Source organism: Mercenaria mercenaria, chromosome 11 (genome assembly GCF_021730395.1).
Source record: "Mercenaria mercenaria strain notata chromosome 11, MADL_Memer_1, whole genome shotgun sequence".
Taxonomy (NCBI): Eukaryota; Metazoa; Mollusca; class Bivalvia; order Venerida; family Veneridae; genus Mercenaria; species Mercenaria mercenaria.
In genome coordinates this window covers 14,672,745-14,679,781 of record NC_069371.1, presented here as the reverse complement: position 1 = coordinate 14,679,781, position 7,037 = coordinate 14,672,745, and positions in this window count along the sequence as shown.

Below are 7,037 nucleotides of genomic sequence, written 5' to 3'. Positions count from 1 at the left end.
CTAAAAAGAACATTAGATGGACTCAATGGTCTGAAAAGAACAGACAAAGTGTTTGTTCCTGGAGGACTGAAATTATTTATAGACAAAAGGAACTAAATGTGAATATAAAACTTGTGAAAATATTACATCTGGGGCCGTATTCATAAAGCATCTTAAGTATAAGTTTTGACTTAAGTTTAAGATTTTACTTAAGTTTGTGGTGATTTCAACTTAAATCTAAGTAAAAACTTAAGTTCTAGTCATGAAACAGCTAAAACTTAAGATACGTAAGAAATGACTTAAGTCAGAAAATAAAATAGCGTGGTGAGTGCGATTTAAGTGTTGTTTTCAGATAAAAGCACTTTAAACATAATTGTGCATGTTGTATCTGTCTGAAATTAATGTTGTTATTTTTTAATGTTTTCGTCCACAATAAAAAACAAGAATTACTTATTAAGTTGTTTTATGAATAACAAATATACTTAAGTGAAATAAATTTCTAACCTAAGTAATACTTAAGTAAATAATCAATTTTTTATACTTATACTTAAGATGCTTTATGAATACGGCCCCTGATGTTCACTCGGTAAAAGGTTTCAATCTTACACCGAACGAAACATGCATATATCCGCCTTGAGTTATCATTATTACATCCATCAGATCAAATTGATGTAGCACTCTTTTTTGTTTATATTCTATATACACGTGCAAAAGTACTTCACAGGAAACATTCAAATTACAGCCGCTAACAATTTCAAAAATTACATTTATTTATGAATATACTTAAATCTGCTTCCGGAATAAAAGAGGATCTTCCGGTCTGTCCCTCTTTTTTGCCACTATATGGAGTTTTTACCGGTGAAAATCACAGCAAAAATTGAAGAAATCGCAGACCACAGCAACAGAAAATCAAAATTTGTTCGTACGTACGAACAAAATTCCAAATAAAATTTACAAATTCTTGTTCATTTCTCACATTTTTAAATGCAATTTGGAATTTTGTTCGTACGTACGAACAAATCCTGGCTGTTCGTACGTATGAACAATAATCCATATCCCGTATTATTTTTCAGTTCTGACATGCTGTTCAAACAGCTCAAATTTGTTCGTACGTCCAAACAAAATTCCAAAATAGCTTTAAAATTTATTTTTCATTTCTCACTATCATTTGTTCGTACGCATGAACAGCCTGGATTTGTTCGTACGTACGAACAAATGAGAGAACTGAAAAAGAATTTATTCTTAAAAAAATGCAATTTGGAATTTTGTTCGTACGTACGAACAAATCCTGTCCATATTATTTTTCCATTCTGATATTCTGCTCAAACAGCCCAGATTTGTTCGGACGTACGAACAAAATTCCAAGCTGCTTTAAAAATTCTTTTTCATTTCTTAATATCATTTGTTTGTATGTACGAACAGCCTGGATTTGTTCGTACGTACGAACAAATGAGAGAACTGAAAAAGAATTTATTCTAAAAAAAAAATGCAATTTGGAATTTTGTTCGGACGTACGAACAAATCCTGTCCATATTGTTTTCAATTTGGATATTCTGTTCGAACAAATCCTGTCCATATTAATTTTTAATTCTGATATTCTGTTTGAACAGCCCAGATTTGTTCGGACGTACGAACAAAATTCCAAACTGCTTTAAAAATTCTTTTTCATTTCTCACTATCATTTGTTCGTACGTACGAACAAATGAGAGAACAGAAAGAGAATTTATTCTTAAAAAATGCAATTTGGAATTTTGTTCGTACGCTAAAAATAAACCAGAAGGCCTAGATCTCAGATATTTGATATGTAACATTGCCTAGTAGACTTCTACAAACTTTGTTCAAATCATGACCCCTGGGGTAAAATTGGCCCCGCCCCAGGGGTTACTTGATTATACATCGGAAAATCTTCCAAAAAATTTCTAAAAATCATCAGTTTGACATTTGAAACATGTAGCTCATAATACTCAGGTGAGCGATCCAGGGTCATCATGACCCTCTTGTTTAGAGAAACTGCCAAATTGTAGCTGAATTGCTGAAATTTTGCAACCTTTTAATAAATTCTTGTAACCACTTCATGGTGAGCTTTTGTAACTGCTCTATTTCCTTCATGGGTTATCCATCGGTCAACAATTTGTAAAATATTTACTTCAAAATCAGGGCATATTTACACCAAACTTAACAGGAATTATCCTTAGGTGACCCCCTACCAAAATTGTTTAAAGAATTCATTTTCATTTTTGGAATTGTATATGTCATTGTTTGATATTACTGTCTACAAAACAGAATATGTTTTACTGTAACATTTACATGATGGGCATATATTGTATATAATTTTTAGCTCAACTATACGAAGAATAAGGCGGGCTATCCTACTCGACCTGGCATTGGCGTCTTTCCGCGTCCCCACCTTAGTTGAAATTTTTTTACACTTTCTTTTTTAGCTCACCTGTCACATAGTAACAAGGTGAGCTTTTGTGATCACCCTTCGTCCGTCGTCAGTCCGTGCATGCGTCAACAATTTCTTGTCTGCACGATAGTGGTTTCATTTATGCTTTTATTTTAACCAAACTTACACACAACTTGTATCACCATGAGATCTCGGTTCCTTTCTTGAACTGGCCAGATCCCATTATGGGTTCCAGAGTTATGGCCCCTGAAAGGGCCAAAATCAGCTATTTTGACCTTGTCTGCACAATAGCAGCTTTATTTTTGATTTGATTTTTACCAAACTGGCACACAACTTGTATCACCATAAGATCTTGGTTTCTTTCTTGAACTGGCCAGATTCCATTATGGGTTCCAGAGTTATGGCCCCTGAAAAGGCCAGAATTAGCTATTTTGACCTTGTCTGCACAATAGCAGCTTCATTTATGATTTTATTTTAACCAAACTTGCACACAACTTGTATCACCAATAGATCTTGGTTCCTTTCTTGAACTGGCGAGATTCCATTATGGGTTCCAGAGTGATGGCCCCTGAAAGGGCCAGAATTAGCTATTTTGACCTTGTCTGCACAATAGCAGCTTCATTTATGATTTGAATTTAATCAAACTTGCACAAAACTTGTGTCACCATAAGATCTCCGTTCCTTTCTATAATCGGCCAGATCCCCTAATGGGTTCCAGAGTTATGGCCCCTGAAAGGACCAAAATTAGATATTTTGACCTTGTCTGCACAATAGCAGCTTCATTTATGATTTTATTTTAACCAAAGTTGCACACAACTTGTATCACCACAAGATCTTGCTTCCTTTCTTCAGCTGGCCAGATTCCATATGGGTTCCAGAGTTATGGCCCCTTAAAGGTCCAAAATTGGCTATTTTGGCTTTTGCAGCCATATAGAGACTTCATTTATGGTTTTATTTGATACAAACTTCCAAAATATCTTCAACAACAATAAATCTTGGATTCCATGACAAATCAGATCCAATCGTAGGTTCCAGAGTTATTTTATATTTGATTACCTCCCCTGACTGTAATCAAAATCGATGTATATCAGTAAGTACTTATAGGACTTATTTGAAATTTCATCATTGTTATTAGTTGGACTGAAACAAACAGGGTAGATAACTATGAACTGATTTTATGTCAAATTACCTCCCTTTATTAATCCCCCGCCGTGGCGGAGAGATTATAGGAATGGTCTGCGTCCGTCCTTCCGTCCGTAACAAAATCGTGTCCGGTCCATATCTCCTAAACCCCTTGAAGGATTTTCATGAAACTTGGGTCAAATGATTACCTCATCAAGATGATGTGCAGAACCCATGAGTCAGCCTTGTCGGTTCAAGGTCAAGGTCACTACTGAAGGTCAAAGGTTTGAGCTTGCCATTTTGTGTCCGCTCTATATGTCCTAAACCCCTTGAAGGAATTTTATAAAACTTGGGTCAAATGATCACCTCATCAAGACGATGTGCAGAACCCATGAGTCAGCAATGCCGGCTCAAGGTCAAGGTCAAAGGTTTGAGCCTTCCATTTTGTGTCCGCTCTATATCTCTTAAACCCCTTGAAGGAATTTTATAAAACTTGGGTCAAATGATTTCCTCATAAAGACGATGTGCAGAACCCATGAGTCAGTCATGCTGGCTCAAGGTCAAGGTCACAACTTATGGTCAAAGGTTTGAGTCTTCCATTTTGTGTCCGCTCTATATCTCCTAAACCCCTTGAAGGATTTTCATCAAACTTGGGTCAAATGACCACCTCATCAAGGCGATGTGCAGAACTTATGTGTCAGCCATGTCGGCTCAAGGTCAAGGTCACAACTGAAGGTCAAAGGTCTGAGCCTTCCATTTCGTGTCCGCTCTATATCTTCTAAACCCCTTAAGGAATTTTATAAAACTTGGGTCAAATGATTACCTCATCAGAACGATGTGCAGAAATTATGAGTCAACCATGCCAGCTCAAGGTCAAGGTCACAACTAAGGGTCGAAGGTTTGAGCCTTCCATTTGGTGTCCACTCTGTAGATCTCCTAAACCCCTTGAAGGATTTTCATCAAACTTGGGTCAACTGATCACTTCTTCAAGAACTCATGAGTCAGCCATGTCAACTCAAGGTCAAGGTCACAACTCAAGGTCAAAGGTTTCAGCTCTGTATCTCCTAAACCCCTTGAAGGATTTTCATGAAACTTGAGTCAAATGATCACCTCATCAAGACGTTGTGCAGAATTCATGAGTCAGCCATGTCAGTTCAAGGTCAAGGTCACTACTGAAGGTCAAAGGTTTGAGCTTGCCATTTTGTGTCCGCTCTATATGTCCTAAACCCCTTGAAGGAATTTTATAAAACTTGGGTCAAATGATCACCTCATCAAGACGATGTGCAGAACCCATGAGTCAGCCATGCCGGCTCAAGGTCAAGGTCAAAGGTTTGAGCCTTCCATTTTGTGTCCGCTCTATATCTCTTAAACCCCTTGAAGGAATTTTATAAAACTTGGGTCAAATGATTTCCTCATAAAGACGATGTGCAGAACCCATGAGTCAGTCATGCTGGCTCAAGGTCAAGGTCACAACTTATGGTCAAAGGTTTGAGTCTTCCATTTTGTGTCCGCTCTATATCTCCTAAACCCCTTGAAGGATTTTCATCAAACTTGGGTCAAATGATCACCTTATCAAGGCGATGTGCAGAACTTATGTGTCAGCCATGTCGGCTCAAGGTCAAGGTCACAACTGAAGGTCAAAGGTTTGAGCCTTCCATTTCGTGTCCGCTCTATATCTTCTAAACCCCTTAAGGAATTTTATAAAACTTGGGTCAAATGATTACCTCATCAGAACGATGTGCAGAAATTATGAGTCAACCATGCCAGCTCAAGGTCAAGGTCACAACTAAGGGTCGAAGGTTTGAGCCTTCCATTTGGTGTCCACTCTGTAGATCTCCTAAACCCCTTGAAGGATTTTCATCAAACTTGGGTCAACTGATCACCTCTTCAAGAACTCATGAGTCAGCCATGTCAACTCAAGGTCAAGGTCACAACTCAAGGTCAAAGGTTTCAGCTCTGTATCTCCTAAACCCCTTGAAGGATTTTCATGAAACTTGAGTCAAATGATCACCTCATCAAGACGTTGTGCAGAATTCATGAGTCAGCCATGTCAGTTCAAGGTCAAGGTCACAGCTAAAATCAAAGGTTTACCCTTTCACTATCCATAGCAGTGGCGGGGGATTTAGCTGTCTTTCAGACTGCCTTGTTTCAAATTAAAATGGGTATATCTCCATAACTAATGAAGATACTGATCTGAAATTTCATTTATGTCAACAGATTTATTTGGCAGATCCTTCTTTTGTTCACTTACAATATATTATTTTTTAAATTACTTCCCTTTTATGTTACTATAAATAGCTTATATTTAGTAACTTTTTTATTACTGGCCGTAGGGAAAAACCGAGACCACTTTTCTGTGGTACAACATGGATGGTACCTCCAATTTTTAGGTGTATTTTGACATATCTATACCTTGTAAGAATTTTTTTTTTTTTGGTTGAATTTCTTCTCTTTGTTGTTCCTGTCCTTTGGACTTAGATATTTTTTCTGAGGACCTTCTTGTCCTCAAGTGCAATGATAAAAGGTGAGCGATATAGGGCCATCATGGCCCTCTTGTATATCTGATTACCTCCCCTGATTGTAATCAAAATGATTTATATCAGTGAGTACTTATAGGACTTATTTGAAATTTCATTATTGTTATTAGTTGGACTGAGCCAATCAGGGTAGATAACTATGGACTTATTTTATGTCAAATTACCTCCCTTTATTTCAAATTAAAATGGGTGTATCTCCGTAACTAATGAAGATACTGATTTCATTTATGTCAACAGATTTATTTGGCAGATCCTTCTTTTGTTCACTTACAATATTTTTTTTCGTAATTACTTCCCTTTTACGTTACTATAAATAGCTTATTTTTAGTAACTTTTTTATGACTGGCCGTAGGGAAAAACCGAGACCACTTTTCTGTGGTACAACATGGATGGTACCTCCAATTTTTAGGTGTATTTTGACATATCTGTACCTTGTAAGAATTTTTTTTTCTTTTTGGTTAAATTTCTTCATTTTGTTGTTCCTGTCCTTTGGACTTAGATATTTTTTCTGAGGACCTTCTTGTCCTCAAGTGCAAAGATAACAGGTGAGCGATATAGGGCCACCATGGCCCTCTTGTTTTCTTTTTTTTTTGTTCATACGGCTATAGCATACTTGTGGGGGGAGGGTGTGCATTTGTCACCAACAGCTCTTGTCAATGACAGCTCTTGTTTTACTTATGTTAGACTTTTGTGTTATATTTATTATGTTCATAAGTATTTGTTTTGGTATTTTTTTTTAAATAAATAGATTAAAATATGTGTTGAAATTTTCAGTGATTGTTGTATTGTTTTCAAAATGGTATTAAGTGGCATTTGTACGAACAAATGATTATGAGAAATGAAAAAGAATTTTTAAATGCAATTTGGAAATTGTTTGTACGTACGAACAAATCTGGACTGTTCAAACAAAATGTCAGAACTGAAAGTATCTTTTGCATACAGACCCTGGATTTGTTCGTATGTACGAACAAATTCCAAATTGCTTTTTTCTT